The sequence below is a fragment of the Amblyraja radiata genome, chromosome 11, assembly GCF_010909765.2.
Source record: "Amblyraja radiata isolate CabotCenter1 chromosome 11, sAmbRad1.1.pri, whole genome shotgun sequence".
Classification (NCBI taxonomy): Eukaryota; Metazoa; Chordata; class Chondrichthyes; order Rajiformes; family Rajidae; genus Amblyraja; species Amblyraja radiata.
The window spans coordinates 51,144,016-51,171,051 of record NC_045966.1 but is presented as its reverse complement, the minus strand read 5'-3'; the positions used below and the strand labels follow the sequence as shown (position 1 = coordinate 51,171,051).

The following is a 27,036-nucleotide window of genomic DNA, read 5'->3' as shown; positions in this document are numbered from 1 at the left end:
TCAAATCCACTATATTTACATTCTATTTCAGCATAGACCAAAATGTGGGTCAAGTAACACACCTATGGAGAGGAGAGGGAGGAATTGGTTTTGTTTTTGGTTGTGATCCTGTGCCACGACTTAGTTTGGGGAGAAAAGATCGGCCGTGTAAAAATGCGGAGGAGTAAGACACTGGCCAGCTGTTGCCAAGTAGATCGAAAAGGGGCGAGGAATGATGAGCAGTAGAAGTCAGATAGGGAGGAGGTAGGGTAGAGTTGGGATACAGAGGCAGGTAGGAAGGTGGAAAAAGGCAAGTAAAAAAGACAAATGGTGCCAGGTGGGGGAATGAGATGGAGGATGTAAGTGGAGAGAGCCTGGAGGGTGACAAACAGGGACTTAAAGGCTACCAGGGTAAAATCTTATATGGTGATAATGTGAACAATTATGGGAGAGATGAATGGCAGATGGATCCAAATGGAGGATGGATACAGTTGGAGATGTGTGGTAGATGGATGGAACTTGGAGGGAAAGGGGAGGGGATAGAAGAGAGAGAGAACAAAAATGGGAGGACTGAAGTAGATCTCAAAAGTTCATAAGTCATAGGGGCAAAAGTAGGCCCTTCGGCCCATCGCGTCTACTCCGCCATTCAACCATGGCTGATCTATCTTTCCTTCTCAATCTCATTAACCTGCCTTCTCCCCATAACCCTTGACACCCTTACAGATCAAGATTATGTCAATCTCCGCCTTAAAATTAACCACTGATTTGACCTCCACAGCCATCTGTGGCAATGAATTCCACTGATTCACCACCCTCTGGCGAAAGATCTGAAGGAGAGGAGAGAACGCAGAAGACAAGGATTACCAGAAACTTGAAAATTCAATATTCACGCCATTGGTTTTATACCCTGGTGGAATGAGGTGTCGTTCTCCTAGTTTGCATTGGGCCACAGAGAAGGGGAGTTGAAAAGGCATGCAACCAGGAGTATCACATGACCACTGCAAATAAAGTGCAGATGCTCTACAAACCAGTCACCCACTAGATCACTGCATATCTTCCCTCATCCAGTTTCATCTGCCCTTCATCTCTCACCCCTCATCTTACTTCTCATATTCCAGCTTTGCATCCCTGCTTATCATTCTCCCCTACCCTCCACCTGTCTTCATCTGCCCTTATTCTCATAGTCTGCTTCCTGTTTCTGTATCCCAACTCCACCCCAACCCCTCCCTCCCTCACCTGGCTCCTTCTGCCCATCGTCCCTCTCTCCTTGGTCTACCAATCACCTATCGCCCCATCTCATTCCCCAACTCCACTCCAATTTATACCACCTACCTTCCCTTTCAATCCAGTCCTGATGCAGGATCTCAGACCAAAACATCGGCAATTCCTTCTACTCTAACAGATGCTGCTCGATCCACTGAGTTCCTCCACCAGTTTGTTTTTTTGCTCCAGATTCCATCTCGAGTCTCCTGTTTATATTCTAGTTGCTTCCTTTGATTCTGTTAAAATGTTAGAATCAAATCACTTACTTGTTCACAAAAGGACACACAGTGCTGGCGTAACTCAGCGGGTCAGGCAGCATCTCTGCAGAACATGGATAGGCGACATTTTGGATCGAGACCCACAAAGTCACCTATGCATGTTGAAAAAGGGTCTCGACCTGAAACGTCATCGATCCATGTTCTCCAGAGATGCTGCCTGACCCACTGAGTTTCTCCACCACCTTGTGTACCATTGTGTATTAACCAGCATTTGTAGGTTCATGTTTTGACTTACTTATTCATACGTGCAAGAATGATGCTCTTAAAAAAGGAGCAGATAATTATACTGTAAATTACTATTGGAGTCCCTTTCTTGAATTTGCTCAAAGGCAAAGCTCATAAATTGAGCAGGGTGCAGCTAGCTGATTCCAGTGTTCAAACAGTGACAACTAAGCAACGGCTCTACTGTTTAGTTTTTGTGAGAAGGCAAGTATTTTACTTTTGCAATGCTGACATAGCAACAACTACAGCTTGAGGTTACAGGACACGTCTAATACTCAAGGTGAGAGATTGCTTCTCTGTAACACCAGTGTCAAATTTACAGAGCACAATGTGGTTTTTTAATGCAGTTTGATAACGTTGACACAGTTACATCCTGTGGTACTGCTTATATATCATGTGTGCATCAAATGATCCGAGCAGACATATGTTGTGCATATTTAATTTAGATCCTTCTCCATTTTAAATCATAGGACAAATGTGAGAGGCTTTATTGATGAGCCAGAGATGTTTAGTCAGGACAGGGTCTTAAAGCTTTTTGTCAAACTACTGCAGCTTCATATTCGACAGCTCTTGAGGATGACGATAACGATTTCTGAGAGTATGAGGTGGGAGATTCATTAAATCTATACATGGAGCTTTGAGATGTTAATCTCATGGCATGTTTATCATGTCGATTGGTCAGTGGGGGCGCTGCGAGACGGCTGCCCTGCCAGCAGCGTGTTAGTCACTTCTACTTTTTTTGTTTTTTTAGTATGTCCAAATGTGTGTTTTAATGTCTCTCGGTGTGTCTTGTGTGGGGGGTGGTGAGGGGGGGTAAGGGGGGGGAACCGCTTTTGGTCGCCTCCTCCACGGAGAGGCGACTTTTTCCATATCGCCTCCCTCGCGGCCTAACAGTATGGATTGGAGCGGCCTTTCCCGGAGCTTCAGCGGCGGGCGCACGTGAACCTTTCATCGCGGAGCGGGCGAGCCCTCGCCGGGGGTCACCAGAAGGGAGTGCTCCGATCGCTGGCCCGCGGACTATTACAGCCTGAAGTCGCGGTCTGCGAAGCTTCCAGCTGGCGCGGCGTCCGGAGCCTGGGATCCCTTGTTGGGGACCCCGGAGGAGAAGAGCTCTGACCACCGGCCCGCGGCCTACATCATCTTGAAGCCGCTGTCTGCGGTGCTTCTAACCGCGGGCACGGTGGGGACTTAGATCTTCGACCACCGGCTCGCGGCCTACATCATCTCGAAGCCGCGGACTCCGGTAGGGAAGCACCGATTCGGGACTTACCTTGCCTGTACATCTGGCCGCCCGCAGCGGTGACTGGTTTGGGGTCCCAACCACGGGGGAAAATGGAGGAGGACTGACTGAACATTGTGCCTTCCACCACAGTGATGAATGCTGTGGTGGATGTTAGTGTTAAATTTTTATTGTGTATTGTGTGTTCTTTTTTATTGTACCGCTGCTGGCAAGTTCATTTCACTGCACTTTATTGTGTATGTGACAAATAAATCAGACTATTGATTGACTATTGACTATCATAATGACCATCTGGGAGAGCACCATCAAAGACCACAGTAATTCTTGTATTTATATCTATGTTAGGTTTGCCGTGGTGGCAAGCATGGTGAAATTCAGTTTAAGGCACACACATTTGGGATGTGCTGCATATATTCAACCATTGGCAAGTCCTACCGTAGGCAACGTGCAGAGCACTTCATGCTGGAACCCCAATTTAATCTGGTGGGCTCTTGCACATGTTCACATGACTCCTGATCTTTGCAACAGTTTTTGCAGATGAATACAAAAATCAAGATGCAGCCATGTGTCACACCCAGGTGGGCAAGCATTGGATCACATTGGACTTTATTTACCCCAAAAAAATAACACTGACGTGAGTATTTCTCGTGATCAAAGTGAAACACTGAGATAATGAACTATGTTCAATATGACTGCAGTCTACACTTAACAGAAATATCCTATCATTCACAGGAGCTGATGTCAGTGTGCCTTAAATCCCTTTCAAAGTAAAAACTATAGAAGTCCATCATATAGAAACATCCAAACTCCTGGGATCCTTTCTTCAAATGAATCTTTGGACTGGTCTAACTGCAATGGAAAGAGGCATCCTTCCAGACCTACTCTACCATTGCAGGCCAAGTGCTTAAAAGTTCCTTCTGAGCTAATATGGTGGAGAATAGCCAAATTCCTCAAATTTAGCATGAAGTAATGGTTATTGCTTGGCCAAACCTAGGGAAAACAGCCAGCAACGTTGGAAAGTATATAGGGATATATGTTGTTGTGCATAACATAACTACGGAGTGGCCCATCCTTCAAACCATTACTCTGAACATTATGGCATCTAAGAACAAGCTGGTCTTGTACCACACAGAGTGTTGCCTGCAGCCTGAACATTGAGGCCAACGTTCAGAGCAACCATAAGATCCTAACTGCATTTGCTGATCTTTCCGTTACACACAAAACAGTTTGGAATCACAGCCAAATGCAAAACCCCTGCCGACTGCTATGCACCAGGTTACTTTTTTGCAGGTATTTCTGGGAAATCGTCAAAGGGAGATAAAGTGAGAAGAGCGAGAACTCCGCCCTTCAACATGAAAGGATTCTCCCCTGACTGTTGAACATTTCGACAAGCGGCATGACACTATGTTTATGAGAACATTTGCAGACAGAACACAGACAAACCAGAAACTTTCAAAAGAGATTGAAAAGACTAACAGACATTTTGAGTGTAGCTTTTCCACCCAGATAGAATAATTAATTGCAGAACTAAATATTCCTCCCTTCTTTCAACACATCATGTGTAAAATTACTCAATTTATAATACCATTGGAAATAAAATAGAACAAAACCAATGATATTGGACAGATTACCAGTGACAGGCTTTACACATTGGGCCCTGGCCAATAACCTTCTCTGGCTAAGTCAAGTCTATTGTGCAAATATGAGCTACAGTTACGATGAAAATCTTGCTTGGAACAGCATTACAGACACATGGACTCAGACAACACATGAAAACATAAATCACACGTAAATTACACAAATTTTACAAGACACAGAAAAAAACAGGACTAAAGACTAAACAATGCAAAACTAGAGACATTGGTCCAAATCACAATAAGAAAAATTCCACGGTAGGACTAGTTTTCTCCACCATGACTGCTCTAACATTATAACTTACACAACTCACATTGTCATGCTAGACAGATATATTTGAATTACAACACAAGAACTTGATCAGAAAAGCCAATGTCTCACTCAATCTCTCACTTCATCATCCAATCTCTCTTCAAGTTTAAATCATGCATTCTAATCAAACCGAGGAGTAAATCATCAGTATTGATTAGAAAACGTAAAAAAAGGAAAGCATGCATTGATGCAATAAACATCAATGATCAAGGCTGGACCAATTACAAACTCAGGGCCTGGAAGGCCAATCCGAAGTATCCAAACATGGTTCAAAGGGAAACTTAATGATTTGGTTTTGCCTCTGAACAATTAATGACCTGCAAAAACAAGCTCAAATGCTTGCTGAAAGCTGAGGAATTTCAATTTAATTAATTAAACCTTTTTTTTAATAAAAAGAAAAAAAACCTTGAAGCAGTATGATTAAGTGATTACTGAACTATCATTAAAAGCCCCCATGGATCACAAAAATGCGTCCGGAAAATAAATTGGTTACCCATATACCGACTGGCTTGTGTGACTGCTGTTGCAGGATAACATGTTTGGCTTTACTGCCCTCTGAAATAGACTAGTTTTATCAAAACAAGCTAAAATCAAAACCTGAAAAATGGACATGACAAAAATATATTTGGCCCTGCAAAGTTAATATCTGGGAAACCGTACCAAAGATTAGTTATACCTAACAAAGATAATACTTGCAAAAATCATAGACGGCAACTAACTTCCCAATTAAATTCTCTCACTCTCAGGGCAGATTGACCCTTACAGGACAGACAAAACAGTCAAGAAACAATGGCCTCAGCAATCAACAACATAGGTGTTTGGACATCTTGCAATAAGTCAATCAACAACAAGGAAACCTCTAGCTCACTATGATGACCTGCTGTCCTCTCACAGCTCGCAAAACAGTGCTCTTTCATGTTGAAGATAGCCAGGAAAGAGGTTGGCAAGGCTAAAGCAGTACTTTGGGAAGGACTTCAATGGCTATCACCAGGTTCCTGTAGACCTGATGACATAGCTGCCAGGGTGGACCTCCATTATAAATCACGTGCATCCAATTACCAGCCTTAATAACAAAGACGCTGAAGCTGCATTTATAAACAATCTGTAGCTTACATTGAACCAGAACTAGAAATTTTCCATAGTCTTGGTCAAAACGTGGTTAAAAGAATTGATATCAAACAAATCTCTAAATTTCAAGGAAGGATTTCATCCAATGTGATATCAAAGGACCTCTGTAAAAGTGAAGTTCAACAGCAGGAAATTCTACCGACTAGTTGGGTATGTACCTCACTTGAAGGAAGATTGGAGTGATTAATCAAAAATAATCAATTCAAACAGTGGTCATCACAATGGTTATCTATGGCCAATCCTTTATATTTAACAGAGACTTTCCTTCCATCCAATGGTCAAAGCAACATTCTATTCTATCTGCACCTCCTCAGAAATTGAGGCACAATGCAAAGAAAATGTAGAAAATATTCAGATCCTGGATGATAAGTGGCAGACAACATGTATTACCGGTGCTGTGCAAGGGCATCACCGACAGAAAACAAAACCACCTTGCTCTTTTTACTCAACAAAATTAATCAGGAATATGTAACCATTATCGCAAGGGAAGCCATTCAACGGGAACTTTTTATTATGTGTAACTGGCACAGAAGATGAGTTGAAATCTGGGTCAGAGTTGATCCACAACAATATTCAATGACGGGGCAGTATTAACGGGTCAGGGAGCATGTAACTGTCCTTACTTTCTTGTGTTCTTTCTTTACAATTAGCACATTGATGCATCACAAAGAAAGCACATCAATGCCTCTAATTTCTTGGAACATTGAGGAGATTTGATACGTTGATGAATACTCTATTGAACTTCTATAGGTGCACAGCAGAGAGAAGACTGACCAGTTGCATCACGGCCTGCTTCGGCAACTTGAACACCCTAGAACGAAGGAGGCGACAAAGAGCGGTCGGTCAACGCTGCCCTTCCAATGCAGGAAACAATAGGAGACACTGCCTCAAAAAAGGCAGCCGATATCAAAGATCCTGGTCACACTCTTGTTTTCACTCTAACCATCATATAGATGATACAGGAGCCTGAGGAACATGATCACCAGGTTTAAGAACGGCTTCTTCCCAGCAACCATCAGGCTCTTGGACACTACACAAAACCTCAGCAACTATTATCTTCTATGGACTGCCTTTCAATGCACAGTGAACTTTAGTTTTTGCATTATTATGGCTATATAGAATTATGGTCATTCATTTATTGTATTTTTTATCATTATTTGTTATCTCTATGTTATTGCATTTATGGGCCTGTTAAGCTGCAGTAAACCACACGCAGTGTACGAAACAGAGTGGATGAGGTTATAGTGCAGTTAGAAATTGGTAGGTACGGCGTTGTGGGCATTACGGAGACGTGGCTGAGAGAGGATCGGAGCTGGCTGCTGAATATCAAAGGTTCCACGTCCTATAGAAAAGACAGACAGGTGGGCAGAGGTAGAAGGGTAGCACTTCTGGTAAGGAATAGAATCCTTAGCTATAGGATCCTTGTGGGTAGAGCAGAGAAACTGGAAGGGTAAAAATGCCCGATGGGAGTCTAAAGGAGACGATTGGGAAATTGCAACTATTACGCCGCTGTTCAAGAAGGGAGTGAGGCAGAAGAGTGAAAACTATAGGCCAGTTTGCCTGACTTCGGTTGTTGATAAGATTTTAGTCTATTATAAAAGGTGAGGTTTGAGTACTTAGAAGCACACGATAAAATAGGCCAAAATCAATGAGGTTTTGTGAAAGGATATCTTTCCTGACAAACCTGTTGGAATTTTTTGAGGAAGTAAATAGTTGGATAGACAAAGGAGAGTTAGTGGATGCGGTTTACCTGGATTTTCAGAAGGCCTTTGATAAGGTGCTGCACATGAGGCTGCTAAAGAAAATGAGAGCCCATGGTATCAGAGGGAAGATACTAGCACGGATAGCAGGTTGGCTGGAAAGCTGGATGGCAGAAGACAGAGAGTGGTGATAAAGGGGGGGCTTTTTCAGGTTGGCTGCCAGTGACTAGCGGTGTTCCACAGGAGTCGGTGCTGGGGCCGCTATTCTTCACGGTGCATATAAATGGTTTGGATGAGGGAATTAAAGACTTTGTGGCCGAGTTTGCAGATGACATATAGATAGGTGGAAGGGCAGGTAGTGTAGAGAAAGGTGGGACTCTGCAGAAGACCTGGACAGGTTGGGAGGGTGGGCTGAGCAGTGGCTGATGGAATAACGTGCAGCAAAGTGTGGGAGTCATGTAGTAGGAATAATGGCGTAGACCATTTTCTAAATGGGGAGAGAATATAAAAGTGCCGGTGCAGGATTCCCAAAAAGTTAATTTGCAAGTTAAATCAGTCGTAAGGAAGGCAAATGCAATGCCAGCATTTATGTTGGAGGTTTACAATACAAAAACAAGATGGAACGCTGAGGCTTTTCGGCACTGGTCAGACCGCAAATGGAGTATTGTGAGCAGATTTGGGTCCCACATTTGAGGAAGAATGTGCTGGCATCAGAGAGGGTCCAGAGGAGATTTACAAGAATTATCCCAGGAATGATTGGGTTAGCATATGATGAGCAATTAAAGGCATTGGGCCTGTACTTAGGAAGGATGAGGGGACACCACATTGAAGTCTCGAAATGGCGAAAGGTCTTGATACCGTGAATGAGAGGATGTTTGCACTAGTCGGAGAGGCTAGGACCAGAGGCCATAGCCTCAGAATAAAAGGACGTACCTTTAGAAAAGAGATTAAAAGGAATTTTGACAAATGACTAGAGGGTGGTGAATCTGTGGAATTTGTTGTCACTGAAAGTCAATGGATATTCTTTAGGCGGAGATTGACAGATTATTGATTAGTAAGGGTGTCAGTGGTTATGGGGCGAGGGTAGGAGAATGGGGTTAGAGATAGATCAGCCATAATTGAATGGTAGAGTAGACTTGATGGGGCGAATATCCTTATTCTGTTCCTAGAACTTATGAACAAACAGGAATTTCATTGTTCTGTTTCGGTAAACAAGAATTAAATACTCTTGTCCATCTCTCGACGCTAATGCAGTGGTTCCAGATTCCAAAGATTCGTAATGATTGCACTAATCAAGAAGATGATTAAACACATGCTACTTTCTGGGTGAGTGTAGGTCCAGCAAACACTGAGGACCGCACCATTGGCCAAATTTATGCACTTCTCTCGCAATCAGTGCATCAAGCCTACATAATTCTTAACCCAAGAATAATGTAACAAACTTTGCCTAGCAACAAACTGCGTTACTGCAACTCACAAAGGCTTAATTGACAGCATTTCAACAAGTGAAGTCTAGAAGGGAGGTTACCCTTCAGATCCCGCTCCAAAATTATGTAACATGGTGATTTGAAAATATATCATTGTTTAATCACAGTTGAGAAATCAAAATCCTGGAATTTGCAATAGCACTCCAAATGTTCCTTCGCTACATTTTCAGAGCAATTTCAGAATGTCCACCATAGCACCAATGAATAAAAGCCCTCACCTGGTTTGGACTCATTATCTCCAAGGTGCCCATTTACTTCCTCAACAAAAAGTTAAGCCCACAACAGACACCTGGATAGAAGCCAGAAAATCAGAACTGTATGTACCAAGTTCAGAAACAAAGCATAACATCCTCATTCTGCAAAGTAAACAATGAAAAAGCACTTGGGCACAGAGTTACAAAAAGAAAAAAATGCTTGTATTAATAGATGTTATAATGAAATTAAATAAATATTGCTTTGAAGCATAGTCCCTGGCATTGTAGCAAGGTCCATTGGCATTTAATTTTGGTGTGATTACAGAAATAACCATCAGCCTCGACTTAGATTGCATACCAAAGTTCACCAAACTTTCCCTGAAATTATTGAAAAATCTCATCATACTATTAATGAGAAAGCTTTAGAAGTGACACAATGACAATCATAGTGACAATCACATTGCGATTAAGAGTTGTATATAACTCTGTGGCAGTCAGGAGAGAGGCCCCTCACTAGTTACAATGGTACGCAGTATGTCTCTCTGTTTGTCGGAATTACTCAGGTGTCCAGGAATATCCTCCTCTTCCTGGCTGTGGATTTATGACCAACACTTTCAGCAGTGATACCAACTACTCCAGAGATCATGTCGTATATTGAGTAGCATTATGGCCTTTTGAGTAGCATTGTGGACTTGTTGTCAGGCAATAGTGGTTAGCAAGGCTAGCCCAATGGGCAGTAAGGTGGAGCCTGGCATAAACTCCATCTCTGTCCCTCCATGCAGAACCAATATAAATGGCAGCTCATTAATTATAGAACATTTAGGTAGTTTAATGCTGACACGTGGCAAATGCGATCATATTCTAGGAAACTGTTGGGTACAACATCTACCATCAACTCATATTATGCACGCCAGGGTATTGTTTGTATTGTTCTATATTTAACATCAAGTTTTGTGTCGATATTCACACTTGCACTAATAGCAAAGCAATATTTTATAGCCTCCTTGATGCTTTATTCTATAGGTCATGCTCCTTCACCCAAATCTTTAAAATGTTAGACGATGGCACGGTGGCACAGCGGTGGAGGTGAAGGCAGCGCCGAAGACCCAGGTTCGGTCCTGACTACGGACGCTGTTTGTACGTTCTCCCCATGACCTGCGTGGGTTTTCTCCGAAATCTTCGGCTTCCTCCCACACTCCAAAGACGTACAGGTGTGTAGGTTAATTGGCTAGGTAAATGTAAAAATTGTCCCTAGTGGGGAATAGGATAATGTTAATGTGCGGGGATCGCTGGTCGGCGCAGAAAGCTCTGTTTCCGCGCTGTATCTCTGAACTAAAATAAGAGGAAAACAAATGTCATGCCAGATTCACAAACCAGCTTCGTATGTTATTAAATCCTTTAAAGTTGAATTGCTGCTCCACCCTCAGTTTGACTGAGATCAGGTGACAATGGTAAAGATAACTTGAGGACATTGAAAACGTGTCTCCAGTCAACCTTACTCACAGAAGAGCTCACTACCAGTATCGCCAGAGACAAACCTATGTGCTACTCGTCCAGCAGCATCATTTCATACGTAAAAGGAGTCATTATAAACAATATTTTAATCATTTGAGTTTCCTGTAGTATTATTCCTTACACGTCACACATGCAGTCTCAATGGTCAACAGTTTAAAATCAGGATGTTAAATCAGTCTCTAATACTCGTACTGCCGTGTATATTCTCATTCAGAAATGGATGAAATGGTATTTACACAAATTCATGCAACTGGAGATGCATAGGCCTGGGACCAGCACAACAAAACAGAACAGTAGAGTACAAGAACAGGCCCTTTGGCCCACAATGTCTGTGCCAAAAATGATACCAAGTTAAACTAATTTCCTCCGCCTGAATGTGATGCACATCTCTCCTCCATGAGATTACTTTTAGCAGTAGCACCATTTTCTTCATTATAAATTCTTACATCAACATTTCTAATTAAATCTCATTTAAACCTGTAACACTACAACTAATCCGTCAAATCAATATTGACAGTATTTTCAGTAACAACTCTCAATTTGTCCCAAGGAGCTACACACTGGCCAACTCCTTATTGCTTCCCAAGTCACTACACGATTCATATCATTATACAGGTGCACAACCTTTTATCCGAAGATCCAAATAACGAAAACCTCCGAATAGCGGCCATTTTTTCGGTCCTTGAAGAAAGGTCCTTGAAAACGTTCACCGAGGGCGGCCCGCAGAGGTGACAGCGGAACCTCCGGTCGGTCCTCGAAGAAAGGGGAACTAAATCCCCATTCATAAAAAAGAAGGTGAGGGTATATTGCGCGGGAGGGTTAATAATTGACAATATGCTGCTGCCTGCCCGCTGAGTTAAAAAGTTCCCACGGTAGACTCACGATACACAGTGTTTCGTGAGTCTTGCGTGGGAACTTTTTAACTCAGCGGGGCAGGCAGCAGCAGATTGTCGCTCGCTTCAGTTTCACCCCACCTACAGCCCTCTGCTTCCCGGCCATGTGTGTGTCCCCTTCCCTCCCCTCTGCACCGGCGCGGGGGCTTTGCACTGTCTTCAAGTCGGCGATTGCAGCAGGAAGGTGCCAGTCACCGGAGACGTCAGGACCAACGGGACACCGACCCCCAGGCCCACTGCAAGCACGGAGATCCCAGAGACCCACAGCCAGCAGCAGCCCAGCCCCGTTCCAACTCCAGAGGAAAACTGCAAACTGGCCGGAGACGTCAGGACCACCAGAAGCCGTTCCCCGAGCTGCGCCCCCTCATCGGGACACCGACCCCCAGGCCCACTGCAAGCACGGAGATCCCAGAGACCCACAGCCAACAGCAGCCCAGCCCAGCCCCGCTCCAACTACAGAGGAACCTGGGTTGCGGATGACGGGGCGCAGCTCGGGGCGTCGTAGGGGCCCATCGGGGAGCGGGTTCCTGTTGGTCTTGACGTCTCCGGCCACCTGCCATCCTCCGGGAACTGTACCGCCCTTGCAGGAGAGTCGGGTTGTTTGTTGTTGCAGAGGGAGGGGGCAAGGGCGGTACAGTTCCCAGTCTCAGCTCCAGTCCAGGGGGGTGGCCGGAGACGTCAGGACCAACGGGACACCAACCCCCAGGCCCACTGCAAGCACGGAGATCCCAGAGACCCACAGCCAGCAGCAGCTCCAGCCCAGCCCCGCTCCAACTCCAGAGGAACACGTAGGGGCAGAAGCTGATGGTGTGCAAGGTACGTCTTGTTCTTGGGGTGGCGGATGAGGGGGCGCAGCTCGGGCTGTGGGCAAACTGCCACTTGTCGCCATAGCGGCCCATCGGGGAGCGGAATCCTCTGGAGGGGGAGGGGGGTATTGTGCTGTTTGATCGCCCCCTGCTATCCCAGGGACAGGGAGACACAGCGGCTTTTTAGACTGGTGGGCAATCACTTCCAAAGTTCTGCCCACACAGTCAGTACACCTCTCCTACACTGCATTTCATACAAACATTTATTCTGCAAGAAAAAACTACATTGAAGACTCAAACTCGCGACCGAGTTTACTGCCGGGATCAAGGCGCAAACTCGCGACCTTGCGGATATGAGCCGAGCACTCTACCACTGAGCCAGCCATTAAAATCTACGCTAAAAAAATTCCATTCCGAAGACCGACAAATTCCGAATTACGAAAAGTGTCTGGTCCCAAGGCTTTCGGATAAAAGGTTGTGCACCTGTAATAAATTTGTCTAAGAAAGTCCATGTCCACAGAGGGCACATAACTATTGTACAGTCAGTTTATATTTCATATCTTATATTTCTAAGATATCAAATAAAACATTTCAAAACGGAAACTAACTTCACAACTACAATTCAAACATTATAAATCTGCATGTACTGATATACGGTAAAATGTAATAACATAATCTGTGAACAGTCTACTGTACACTGAAAAGCAATAATGTTCCCATCATATGACAGATAATGGTGATACAATTTATCAAAAAGGCAATTTGAAGATGATAACAGCAAGATTTTAGGATTAATGTATATTTGCACTAAAATAGAACGTCAAAGATAATTTTTCAGGGTAAATAAAAAGTGGAAAGTACCAACTGCTCAGCAGATACTTTATTTGCAGTACTAGAGTCCAGACCAGCTAACTAAAAGCGTCATAATGGAGCAATCAGAGGGCAATATTAAATGATTATGGCTCTTAAGATTACAAGTCTGAGTTATCCATTGACTCCTGACTGACACAGGACACATCTCGCACACAGCAAGGGCTCTTCTCTACCTGCAAAACTATTCCAATCAGGGACAGTGGCACTGTCTTTGGAAATTGAAATCTCAAACCCAGCAAGGACAGCAACAGTATCTCTGTCACATCTTGGGAAAGGAGCATTTGGTCTTTGCATCAAGGCCTGAGGTTGAATATGTTTCCATCTGACCATGTTTCAAGGGATATTTGGTCCTAAATTGTCCCAAAGACATGATTAAGGAAGGGGTCATGGCAGATCCAAAACAGGTTGGAAAATCAACTTAGTTTTGATTGCTGTGTATACTGAAACTGGGAGGAGTTTGAGCCATCAAATTGAATGGTACCTTTCATGTCGACATGGAGAAACCTTGATCATGTTGAGGAGCTTTGGAGCCCAACTGATCTCTGCCAGCAATCAGCACAATTCTTTTCTATGTGCAAGTTCAGAGGACATGGCAAGATCTATGAAGACACACTGGCTTTGTTCATCAGATTTTTTTTCCTACAACATCAATTTTTTACTGCGCTGCTCAGAACTCACACTACACTCAACCAAATGCTCTCTCCAAAGAGGTGCTGGTTACAATGACAACACATGTAGGGTGTGCTCAAATGATGCTTAAGATAGGATAAACTGCAGTAATGAATGCTGTCACACCTGGCAACTTTGTTCTTTTAAAAATGTGACTATAACAATGTCCTTCATATCTTGTGGAACAGCACTTCCTTTCTGGCACAGATAAAACTGTTCTGGCAGAGTAGTTTCATGCAAAGAGTCTTGTTTACAGCTGGGCCAAATGCCTTTTTGCCACCCATTCTAGATGCATCCGACGTTGCCTGCATCTGCTAATATGTGGATAACTTCATATAGGCTCAGCCTATTGGAATAGCAACCTGCCTTGTTTCATTGTGTTCCTGGTGGTAATGTGGACTAGTGACATTTCTAGCTTGTTATTATAGGTGATGTGTATTCCATCACAAAGAGTATTTCATCACTCACTGAGTTTCTCCAGCATTTTTGTCTACCTTTGACTTTTCCAGCATCTGCAGTTCCTTCTTAAACAAGAAGAGAGATCAAGTGAGTTGAGCTGCAAACCAATCACCGTCTCGTCTTGTGGAGGGAAAAAGACTGTCGACATTTCAGGTCAAGACCCTTCATTTGGATTGAAAGTGTGGAGGGGAGGTAACCAGTATAAAGAGACAAGGGTGGTTGGGGGGAAATTAATCTGGCAAGTGATAGGTGGATCCAGGTGAGGAGGAGTGGTTTAGTGGATGGCGTCAGATGGGAGAGAGGGGGGTGGGGGAGAGAGGCTGGGATGTGGTTGGAGGTAACAAGGGGCTGCAGATGATGGAATCTAAAGAGAACTGAAGGTGGTGTATGGAACCAAATTAGGAAGATAGAGTTGTCAGAGGGGAACATGAGGGAGAGGAGATTGTCTGGGATAGGTGCGTCGGCAATGGCAGATGGGAAAAAGCCATGTAGGGTCAGCTATGGAAAGAGCAGCACAGTGGTAGTGCAGCAATTAAATTATCAGATGACAATCCAGAGTCCTGAATTCGAAACCTACTGTGGAAGCTATAGACATACCTAGTTAATAATTTAAAAAAGTCTAATCACAAAATTAACCAAAAGTTAACCACATGGATTGATAAAAAAGTCCTTGTACAAAGAGATAGTACATCTGAGGAATTGTGTCCCAGGGCAACTTAGCACAAACTTGGTTCAAATGTATAATATCAACCAGGGCAGAAAAATGGGATGAAAAGGCATAACCTAATACCAAGGTGAAAGCCAGTAAAACAGTGTACAACCACGTAGAATATTTGAAATGAAAAGATTCTAACTAAATGACCATAGTTTGAAAATACAAATCTCACATGGAGTCATGAAAACAGGCCCTTCGGCCCAAGTTTTGGTCCTTGCCAACCAAGATGCCCCATCTAAACTAGCCCCATTTGCACGTCTGTCCCATATATCCCTCTAAATCTTTCCTATTGATGTATTTCAAATGCTATTGTAGTACCTGCCTCAACTACAGTGCATTGAGAAAGTATTCAGACCACTTTTTCCACATTTGTTACGTTACAGCCTTATTTTAAAATGGATTAAATTCATTTTTTTAATCATCAATCTACACACAATGGCAAGAGGCGAAAACAGGTGTTTAGAATTTTTTTGCAAAGTAATTAAAAATAAATAACTGAAATATCACATTTACATAAGTATTCAGACCCTTTGCTATGACACTCAAAATTGAGCTTAGGTTCATCCCGTTTCCATTGATTATCCTTGAGATGTTTCTACAACTTCACTGGAGTCCACCAGTGGTAAATTAAATTGATTGGACATGATTTGGAAAGGCACACGCCTGTCTATGTAAGATCCCACAGTTGACAGTGCATGTCAGAGCAAAAACCAAGCCATGAAGACGAAGGAATTGTCTGTAGACCCCTGAGACAGGATTGTGTCGAGACACAGATCTGGGGAAGGGTATAAAACAATTTCCGAAGAGCACAGGTCCCGAAGAGCACAATGGCCTCCGTCATTCTTAAATGGGAGAACTTTGGAACCACCAGGACTCTTCAGAGCTGGCCGCCCAGCCAAACTGAGCAATCGGGGGAGAAGGACCTTGGTCAGGGAGGTGATTGGTCACTCTGACAGAGCTCCAGAGTTCTTCTGTGGAGATGGGAGAACCTTCCAGAAGAACAACTATATCTGCAGCATTCCACCAATCAGGCCTTTATGGTAGAGTGGCCAGACAGAAGCCACTCCTCAGTAAAAGGCACATGACAGTCCCCTTGGAGTTTGCCAAAAGGACTCTCAGACCATGAGAAATAAGATTCTGTGGTCTGATGAAACCAAGGTTGAACTCTTTGGCCTGAATACCAAGTGTCATGCCTGGAGGAAACCAGGCGCCACTCATCACGTTGAAGCATGGTGGTGGCAGCATCATGCTGTGGGGATGTTTTTCAGCGACAGGAACTGGGAGACTAGTCAGGACCGAGGGAAAGAAAAATGGAGCAAAGTAGAGAGATCCTTGATGAAAACCTGCTCCAGAGCATTCTGGACCTCAGACTGGGGCGGAGATTCACCTTCCAACAGGACCACGACCTTAAGTACACAGCCAAGACAACACAGGAGTGGCTTTGTGACAAGTCTGTGAATGTTCTTGAGTGGCCCAGCCAGAGCCCTGACTTGAACTCGATCGAACATCTCCGGAGGGACCTGAAAATAGCTGCATCAACACTACCGATCCAACATGACAGAGCTTGAGAGGTTCTGCAGAGAATGGGAGAAATTACCCAAATACAGGTGTGCCAAGCTTGTAGCGTCATAGATTAGATTAGATTAAACTTTATTAATCCCCTTATTCAGGGGAAATTCTGATGTCCTTGCAGCACACTAATAAAAATACAACATAGCATTCAAAAAGAAGTTCAACACAAAAACATCCCCCCACAGTGATTCCCACTGTGGGGGAAGGCACAAAGTCCAGTCCCCATCCTCTTGTCCACCCAAAGTCGGGCCTATTGAGGCCTCCACAGTCGCCGCCACGGCACCCGATGTTCTCTCCGGGTGATGGTGCTCCGGCGTCGGGAGAACCCCCAGCGGCTTGGGGTGCCAGGAACGACCGCCTTCCCACCGGAGACCGCAGCTTCCAAGCCAACAGACCGCGCCGGACGGAGCTCCGCACACTGGCGATCTCAGCAAGAGATCCCAGGCTCCGGGATGTAACGTTCAGCGTCGCAGCTGGCCGCTCCACAGAACCGCGGCTCCACAATGTTCTTATCGGCGGTCCCAGCATACTGGAGTTCCAGCGCGGCGACCCAGGAAAGGCATCGCCCGCTCCGCAATAGCGCTCCAGCGCTGCGCCGCCGCCAAAGCCGATGTTCTGCGCCGCCGCCAAAGCCGATGTTCTGGCCAGGTCACCTCAGGAAACGTCGCTCCAGGACCCGCTGGTAGGCCGCAAGGACAGGTCGAAGTCGCTGCTCGGAGGAAGGCAACCCCTCCGACCAGGTAGGGACTCGAAAAGCAGTTTCCCCCTTCCCCCCCACCACCCCCCACACATAAAAAGATTAGGCCCCCTGACTACACACTCAACGTACTAAAAATAATAAAAAAGAAGGGGAAAAAAACGGACAGCTGCAGGACAGGCAGCCGTTCAGGACAGCGCCTCCTCCGGGAGGAGGAGACGCCATACCCAAGAAGACTCGAGGCTGTAATCGCTGCCAAAGGTGCCTCAACAAAGTACAGGTGCACAACCTTTTATCCGAAGATCCAAATAACGAAAACCTCCGAATAGCGGACATTTTTTCGGTCCTTGAAGAAAGGTCCTTGAAAACGTTCACCGAGGGCGGCCCGCAGAGGTGACAGCAGAACCTCCGGTCGGTCCTCGAAGAAAGGGGAACTAAATCCCCATTCATAAAAGAGAAGGTGAGGGTATATTGCGCGGGAGGGTTAATAATTGACAATATGCTGCTGCCTGCCTGCTGAGTTAAACAGTTCCCACGGTAGACTCACGATACACAGTGTATCGTGAGTCTTGCGTGGGAACTTTTTAACTCAGCGGGCAGGCAGCAGCAGATTGTCGCTCCCTTCAGTTTCACCCCACCTACACCCCTCTGCTTCCCGGCCATGTGTGTACCCCTTTCCTCCCCTCTCCAGCTCCCCGCTCATTGCACCGGCGCGGGAGCTTTGCACTGTCTTCACGTCGGCAATACCAGCAGGTCAGTGCCAGTCACCGGAGACGTCAGGACCAACGGGACACCGACCCCCAGGCCCACTGCAAGCACGGAGATCCCAGAGACCCACAGCCAGCAGCAGCCCAGCCCCGTTCCAACTCCAGAGGAAAACTGCAAACTGGCCGGAGACATCAGGACCACCAGAAGCCGTTCCCCGAGCTGCGCCCCCTCATCGGGACACCGACCCCCAGGCCCACTACAAGCACGGAGATCCCAGAGACCCACAGCCAGCAGCAACTCCAGCCCAGCCCCAACTCCAGAGGAACACGTAGGGGCAGAAGCTGATGGTGTGCAAGGTACGTCTTGTTCTTGGGGTGGCGGATGAGGGGGCGCAGCTCGGGCTGTGGGCAAACTGCCACTTGTCGCCGTAGCGGCCCATCGGGGAGCGGATTCCTCTGGAGTTGGAGGGGGAGGGGGGTATTGTGCTGTTTGATCGCCCTCTGCTATCCCAGGGACAGGGAGACACAGCGGCTTTTTAGACTGGTGGGCAATCACTTCCAAAGTTCTGCCCACACAGTCAGTACACCTCTCCTACACTGCATTTCATACAAACATTTATTCTGCAAGAAAAAACTACATTGAAGACTCAAACTCGCGACCGAGTAACTGCCAGGATCGAGGCGCAAACTCGCGACCTAGCTCGGGGATTCAAGAATCCCCGAGCTAGGCCGCCTAAGGGCATGTAGCCCCGCTAGGGTGACATGAGTGCGAGAAGTGATTCAATGCTGCGGGCACATTTACAAATTCAGGAATTCATTCAACACACTGCATTTCATACAGACATTTATTCTGCAAGAAAAAATGACATTGAAGACTCAAACTCGCGACCGAGTAACTGCCGGGATCAAGGCGCAAACTCGCGACCTTGCGGATATGAGCCGAGCACTCTACCACTGAGCCAGCCATTAAAATCTACGCTAAAAAATTTCCATTCCGAAGGCCGACAAATTCTGAATTACGAAAAGTGTCTGGTCCCAAGGCTTTCGGATAAAAGGTTGTGCACCTGTACTGAGTAAAGGGTTTGAATACTTATGGTAAATGTGATTTTTCAGTTATTTCTTTTTAATTACTTTGCAAAAATTTCTAAACACCTGTTTTCACTTTTTTATTATTGAGTATTGTGTGCAGATTGATGATTAAAAAATTGAATTTAATCCATTTTAGAATAAGGCTGTAACATAACAAAATGTTGAAAAAGTGAAAGGGTCGGAATACTTTCTGAATGTACCTCCTTTGGCAGCTCATTCCATGTACTCACCACCCTCAGAGAAAAGGTTACCCCTTTTATTACCCCTTTCCCCTTTTTGATTCCCCTACCCTGGGTAAAAGACACTGTGCTTCTCACTCTACCTATTCCCTTCATGATTTAACACATCTCTCTAAGATCACCCCTCAGTCTCCACGCTCCGAGAAACAAAGTCCTAGCCTGCCCAACCTCTCCATATAGCTCAACGTCTCAAGTCCTGGCCATTTCACTTAATGGACTGCAGCTAAATCTGCTTTAAGCACATTTTTCTCAGCCTACACAGACACATAAAAAAGGGCAGGGTAGCACCGATTGTTTTTAGGAATTTTTAAAAATGTAGCTTTTTCCACAGTGGAACACTTAGTAGTTTTATATTACCCCAACAGATCCTACAACATTGCAGTTCTATTCCACACTGCTTATGAGCAATGTTTGGCTGCTAACCTGACCTGGAATTTGAATTGCTTTATTATTGTCATGTGTGCAGTGAAAAAAGTTATTTGTATGCTACCCAGGCAAAACTTGCCATGCATAATTGTAAAAAAAAAACAAAGTGCCAGAGTAATTCAGCGGGTCAAGCAGCAATTCTGAGGAATGTGGATCGGCGATGTTTCAAGTCAGGACCCTTCTACCTCTCTTCCAGCTTTCTCTCCCCCTCTCCCATAATCAGTCTCAGGAAGGGACCTGTCCCAAAATGTCATCTATCCATGTTCTCCAGAGCTGCTGCCTGGCCTGCTGTTACTCCAGCACTTTGGTCTTTTTTTGTAAACCAGCATTTGCAGTTCCTTATTTCTACATGTGTAATGGTACATCAGTGCAAAAGTGAGAAATAAAAGAGTGCATAATGTAGTGTTATCGCTTCTGGGACAGTGCAGATAGAAAAAAAGGGCAAGGGCCTATTCTTTTCAGGTCACTGGGGGGAGGGGGTTGCAGGGAAAGTAATAAATGTCGCTCTTTTTAATATTTTATTAAGACTAAACAACTGCACTAGTGTGATGGACACCAAACTCAAATATATAAATTGGAACCTGACAGTCTTAACATTTACATTGGCCACAGAAGTAACCAGGTAAAGTCAACAGAAAAGTCTCAATGGACTAATCTGGACACAGTTGCATTTAAATTCTTGAAAAACCATTGCTCTTTGTGGAATGGAACTCACAGCTAAACTATACAATAAACAAATAAAAACGGTCTCTGGCAGTTTCTTTCACTGATAGCGAGCATGTGAACATTTTAGAAAGCAAATTTCCACCAGCCCCCACATAGAAGCTGATAACTATTGGTCACTGCATTTATTCTCAAACAAAATTCATCTCCCTTGAAGCACAACTCGGCCAAATCTCCACTGCACACATGATTCCAGTCAAGACTCGCTTACAGAAACGGAAGGACCAGCCACTGAAGTCATTTGGCCCTGTTAACCAGTTAATTCAGGCCAGATTGAAAGCCTTTCAACATGGAGAGACATCTGCTGAAGGCCTCAAAGAACTAGAATGAAAATATGAAAATGGCAGCAAGATATCCATCAAAGTCCCTGGCCCAGGCCAGGTATGATTATGGGTTTTTGAAAGGACTTTGGTGAAAAAAATAGTACAACAAAGGATTAAACCAAAGGTTAACTGCTGTCAGAGGGACTGGCACTTGAAACTTGATGGGAAGGTTTGACAAGTACAAAATCTTCTTTGTTGCATTCCAATCACGTTGAAGATTGACAGGCAAAAGAAATGTAACTTAAGAGTTTGAGCAACTGTATGATGTTGTAATATATTTACTTCTGTGTCACCACCACGTAATGGAAGGGATGGCTTAAGAACATAAGAAGCATTTCAAGATTGGACAAATGCTTCAGGTTGAAGCTGTTTCACAGTGCAAACTTGTTCCAGGATTATTTTCAAAGAAACCTGGCAAGATATGCCCTTTCACATACAGGCAGAAACTATGATCTTATGTAATAACCTGACAGCTAAACCGAAGCACAAAGAGTAGGAAAGTGACAGTATTCTAAACAGAGTGCAAGAACAGAAGTGCACACATACACACATTTTTGAAAGCAAGCATTTCCAATTGATGTAAAAATGTACACGAGATCCTGGGCTGTCCACCTAGAAGGCAGTGCCTGTTACTGCAGCAATAATGTATACTGCATTTTTACAACACTGCACCTTAGGAATGTTCCAAACACCCTAAGAAAATTGAGTGGAAAAGTCCCAAGGAAGCAGGACTTCACTTGGGGACAAGCAAGGGCAGCACAGGGCACAGCAGTAGTGCTGCTGCCTTACAGTGCCAGAGACGCAGGTTCCATCCTAATTGAGGATACTGAATGTACGAAGTTTGTACATTTTCCCCTGTAACCACATGAGTTTTCTCTGGGTGCTCCGGTTTCTTCCCACATTCCAAAGACATTCAGGCTTGTAGGTTAATTGGTTTCTGCAAATTGTAAATTGTCCCTAATGTGCGCAAGGTAATCGCTGGATGGAATGGACTCGGCGTGCCGAAGGGCCTGTTTCTACGCTGTATCTCTAAAGTCTCAATTAAAGACTGTTAATGAAAATGTAAAAAAAAAAAAACTGCAGGTGCTGTAAATCTAACACAAAAACAGGAAATACTGTAAATGCTCAAAAGGCTCCTGACCCGAGACGTTGATCCTGTTTCTCTTCTCACAGGTGCAGCCTACCTGCCAAGTACTTCCAGCATTTTATCTTTTTGTTTCTGAATTGTTCTTAGAAGAGGGAAGGTTGAGAGCTTACCTTGTAGAGTTATCGACTAGGTAACAGTACTGAAAAGCTGGGCATCAATTACTCAAAATTTAAGTTAAGGATTTGTGTAAACTTGGAGAATAATAGTAAAGGTGCTTGTTTTATTAGAATTAGTGAGTGACCTGTTGCCTTGGGAAGGGTGCAAAGTTCTTTGTTATAGAATTTTAAAATAGGTTGCATCACCACCTCAGCAGAATATCATAACAGACATTCTTGAAAAAAGGCAATATGTCAACTTGGAAGAAAAGATATTAGGGGTTTCTATTCATTTCAATTTACTTCCATGCTATTATGGCCATAGGCATGGGTTTAGCTCAGGTAGGTAGCTTGGTCAGTATGAACGAGTTGGGCTGAAGGGCCTGTTTCCGTAAAGTATAACTCAATGACTCTTCAAAATAATTAAGGGTCCAGACAGACTGAAAGGAGAGAAACTATCCCCATAGGCAGAACAGGTCAAGAACCAAAAGACAGAAATCAAGCAATTGGCAGAAGAATCAGGGGTGACTCAAGGAAAACGTTTTTTTCCATATGGTGAGTGGTCATGATCTGGAATGTATTGCCTTATAGGGTCATAGAAGCAGATTCAGTCATTGCTTTCCAAAGTAAATAGAAAAGATACTTGGAGAAAAACTCCAGGACAAGTGGGGAAAAGACAGGCTCTCACACTGACCTCTCTTATCTTTTGTCCCCTACTTTATTCCAGCAAGTCTAATGCAAGCTCAAGAAACAGACCCACATCTTTGATGCAAGTACACTGCAGAACTCAACATTGACTTCTGCCATTCCAAATAAGCAATCCTTCCTGTGTGCGTCAGAAAAGGCCAGTTCCCATGGAAGATAATCCAACTATAACAAACTTTCACAGTCTGAAGAAAGGTCTCGAACATGTCTAATCGCAGTCTGAAGAAGGGTCTCGAACCAAAACGTCACCCATTCCTTCTCTCCAGAGATGCTGCCTGTCCTGCAGTTACTCCAGCATTTGGTATCCACCTATAACAAACTTTCTGAGCTGATCTCTCTCCATATGCTCCCAAATCTGCTGAGTATTTCCATTATTTTTGGTTCGGATGAAGGAAAGGAACGGTTCCAGTGAGCGGGCTGCGGGCTAACCTCCCACCCAGGCGTTCTGGGTGTTCCAACAACGGCTGCAGAAGCTGCCCTGGGGCACGGAGGCTGAGTGGTGGCCGTGTGAGGTGAGGTATCGCACGTCAACATGTCTAATCGAAGAGGATGGAAAAGTAGGCCACTGGAGGCCCTGCAGCAGCCTGGAGCTTGATTATAGTGGGTGCCACTACAAGAGGTCTGCAGAAGCAAAGAGCTGCGGTGTAGGACATTGACAACATCACCTGGTCAGACCGACCTCTGCACCAACCCAGTGCCACCGCCAGGACATGGAGCCTTTATGGCCAAGTCAAGACTTGGTACAAGGTGGCTCTGGAAACTTGGCAACTCTTGCATGCCTCAATGTAATCCACTATTTCTACATTCTAGTAATTCAAGTATGATTGAGCCTACCTAAAGTAAGATTTTTACTGAAGGTATGCAAAAAGGGAATTTACCTGGGTATGTGTAATAATGAAATACCATTGAACTTTTTTCTTTTTAGAAACATAGAAATAGAAACATAGAAAACAGGTGCAGGAGGAGGCCATTCGGCCCTTCGAGCCAGGACCGCCATTCATTGTGATCATGGCTGATCGTCCCCAATCAATAACCCGTGCCTGCCTTCTCCCCATATCCCATGATTCCACTAGCCCCTAGAGCTCTATCTAACTCTCTCTTAAATCCATCCAGTGATTTGGCCTCCACTGCCCTCTGTGGCAGGGAATTCCACAAATTCACAACTCTCTGGGTGAAAAAGTTTTTTTCTCACCTCAGTCTTAAATGACCTCCCCTTTATTCTAAGACTGTGGCCCCTGGTTCTGGACTCGCCCAACATTGGGAACATTTTTCCTGCATCTAGCTTGTCCAGTCCTTTTATAATTCTATATGTTTCTCTAAGAACCCCCTCATCCTTCTGAACTCTAGTGAATACAAGCCTAGTCTTTTCAATCTTTCATCATACGACAGTCCCGCCATCCCAGGGATCAATCTCGTGAACCTAAGCTGCACTGCCTCAATCACAAGGATGTCCTTCCTCAAATTAGGAGACCAAAACTGTACACAATACTCCAGATGTGGTCTTACCAGAGCCCTATACAACTGCAGAAGAACCTCTTTACTCCTATACTGAAATCCTCTCGTTATGAAGGCCAACATTCCATTAGCTTTCTTCACTGCCTGCTGTACCTGCATGCCAACTTTCAGTGACCAGTGTACAAGGACATCCAGGTCTCGCTGTACCTCCCCCTTACCTAACCTAACCCCATTGAGATAATAATCTGCCCCCTTGTTTTTGCTGCCAAAGTGGATAACCTCACATTTATCTATATTATACTGCATCTGCCCACTCACTCAACCTGTCCAGGTCACCCTGCAACCTCCTAACATCCTCTTCACAGTTCACACTGCCACCCAGCTTTGTGTCATCCACAAACTTGCTAGTGTTGCTCCTAATTCCCTCTTCCAAATCATTAATATATTTGGTAAACAGTTGTGGCCCCAACACCGAGCCTTGCGACACTCCACTCGCCACTGCCTGCCATTCTGAAAAGGACCCGTTCACACCTACTCTTTGCTTCTGGTCTGCCAACCAATTTTCTATCCACGTCAACACCCTACCCCCAATACCATGTGCTCTAATTTTAGTCACCAGTCTCCCGTGCTGGATTTCATCAAAGACTTTCTGAAAGTATAGATACACTACATCCACTGGTTCCCCTTCATCCATTTTACTTGTCACATCCTCAAAAAATTCCAGAAGATTAGTCAAGCATGATTTTCCTTTCCTAAATCCATGTTGACTTGGACTAATCATTTTACTGCTATCCAAAAGCCCCATTATTACCTCTTTAATAATTGACTCCAGCATCTTTCCCACCACCGGTCAGGTTAACTGGTCTGTAATTCCATGTTTTCTCTCTCGCTCCTTTCTTGAAAAGTGGCATAATATTAGCTATCCTCCAATCCACAGGAACTGATCCTGAATCTATTGAACATTGGAAAATGATCACCAAATAATGATCACCACTATTTCTAGAGCCACCTCCCTGAGGACCCTGGGATGCAGACCATCCGGCCCAGGGGATTTATCATCCTTCAGTCCCATTAGCCTACCCAATACTATTTCTCGCCTAATGAAAATTTCTTTCAGTTCCTCTACCCCCTTGGATCCTCTGTCCTCCAGTACATCTGGGATATTGTGTCTTCCTTAGTGAAGACAGATCCGAAGTACCTGTTCAACTCTTCTGCCATTTCCTTGTTCCCCATAATAATTTCACCCGTGTCTGCCTTCAAGGGACCCATATTTGACTTTGCGATTCTTTTTCCCTTAACATATCTAAAGAAGCTTTTACTGTCCTTCTTTACATTCCTGGCCAGCTTCCCCTCGTACTTCATCTTTTCAGCCCGTATTGTTTCCTTCTGTTGTCCTATGAAAGTTTCCCAATCCTCTGTCATCTGACTACTCTTTGCTGTGTTATACATCTTTTCTTTTAGTTTTATTCTATCCCTAACTTCTCTTGTCAGCCACAGTTGCCTCCTACTCTCCTTAGAATCTTTCTTCCTTTTTGGAATGAAATGATCCTGTGTCTTCCGGATTATGCCCAGAAATTCCTGCCAATGCTGTTCCACTGTCATTCCTGCCAGGATCCCTTTCCAGTCTACCTTGGCCAGCTCTTCTCTCGTGCCTTCATAGTCCCCTTTGTACAACTGCATCACTGACACATCCGATTTAACCTTCTCCTTCTCAAATTGCAGATTAAAACTAATCATATTATGATCACTACCTCCAAGCGGTTCCTTTACGTCGAGTTCTCTTTTCAAATCTGGTTCATTGGACAACATTAAATCCAGAATTGACTTTTCTCTGGTCGGCTCCAATACAAACTGCTCTAAGAATCCATCTCGGAGGCACTCTACAAACCCTCTTTCTTGGGGTCCTGAACCAACCTGATTTTCTCCAGTCTACCTGCATATTGAAATCCCTCATCACTACAGTGGAATTACCTTTGTCCTGCTGCAACTTACACCCTACATCCGGGCTACTATTTGGGGGTCTGTAGATAACACCAATTAGTGCCTTTGCAATTCCTCAACTCAATCCACAGTGACTCTACCTTGCCAGTCCCTATGTCGTCCCTAGCAAGGGACTGAATTCCATTCCTTACCAGCAGAGCTGCCCCCCCCCCCCCCACCTCTGCCCACCTGCCTGTCCTTTCTATAGGATGTATAACCCTGAATATTAAGTTCCCAGGCCCAATCCTCCTGCAGCCATGTCTCAGTAATTCCCACAATGTCATATCTACCAACCTCTAACTGAGCCTCAAGCTCATCTACTTTACTTCTTATACTTTGCGCATTCAAATACAATACTTTTAATTCCTTACGCATCTCACCTTTCACATCGATCACTATAACACTTGGCCATACTCTCCTATCCCTTTGTGAGCTTTCTTTCCCGTTAATTCTGGGGTAATTAACTATCCCTTTACTCCCCTTCTCTTTAACTAGGTATGTTGCAAAACC

The 27,036-nt window shown here is 44.5% G+C and overlaps 1 protein-coding gene across 2 annotated transcripts in view; it reads right to left on the bottom strand.

Annotated features, from left to right (window-relative positions):
• fam53c (family with sequence similarity 53 member C) overlaps positions 1 to 27,036 on the bottom strand; it is a 124,291-nt gene that overhangs the window by 82,508 nt on the left and 14,747 nt on the right. The window contains exon 1 of one of the 2 annotated variants that reach the window (XM_033029918.1): positions 1,312 to 1,477. The exons of the other annotated variant lie outside the window; for it this stretch is intronic. The gene's annotated coding sequence lies outside the window, so the exon portion shown is untranslated. Of the gene's footprint in view, positions 1 to 1,311; positions 1,478 to 27,036 lie in introns of those variants that run through there. 2 annotated transcript variants of the gene reach the window in all.